The sequence below is a fragment of the Chiloscyllium plagiosum genome, chromosome 2, assembly GCF_004010195.1.
Source record: "Chiloscyllium plagiosum isolate BGI_BamShark_2017 chromosome 2, ASM401019v2, whole genome shotgun sequence".
Lineage (NCBI taxonomy): Eukaryota > Metazoa > Chordata > Chondrichthyes > Orectolobiformes > Hemiscylliidae > Chiloscyllium > Chiloscyllium plagiosum.
This window is the reverse complement of record NC_057711.1, coordinates 94,237,357-94,237,751: the sequence shown is the minus strand read 5'-3', so window position 1 is coordinate 94,237,751 and position 395 is coordinate 94,237,357.

Here is a 395-nt window from a genome sequence, read left to right as displayed (position 1 = left end):
GGGGGGGGGGGGGTGGTGGGGGGTGGTGGGGAAATCTGACAATAGCTTTATGTGTGTAAATTCTTGTGAGTGGGTAGCTCATTGGAGTTCAAGCCAAACTGTCCACATTTGTTTTGCATGCCTGTCTTCTGTTTATTGTTAGATTTGTTGCGAGATGCAGGCGATAAGGCAAAGTGAGGCTTTAATAGTCTGGAATTAATATCCCTTCACAAATAAATAGGACTTTCTGTGACACTGACAAGACATGGTTCAGATAACAGAGTATATGCTCAGCTGGGAACACACAAGTAGCAGTTCCAGCTGTACCTGGCATTGCTTTACCAAAGGTTACTACTTTGTATATGGAGGTGACAAATGGAACTAGTTTGAGCAGAAGTTAAAATGAGATGAAAACA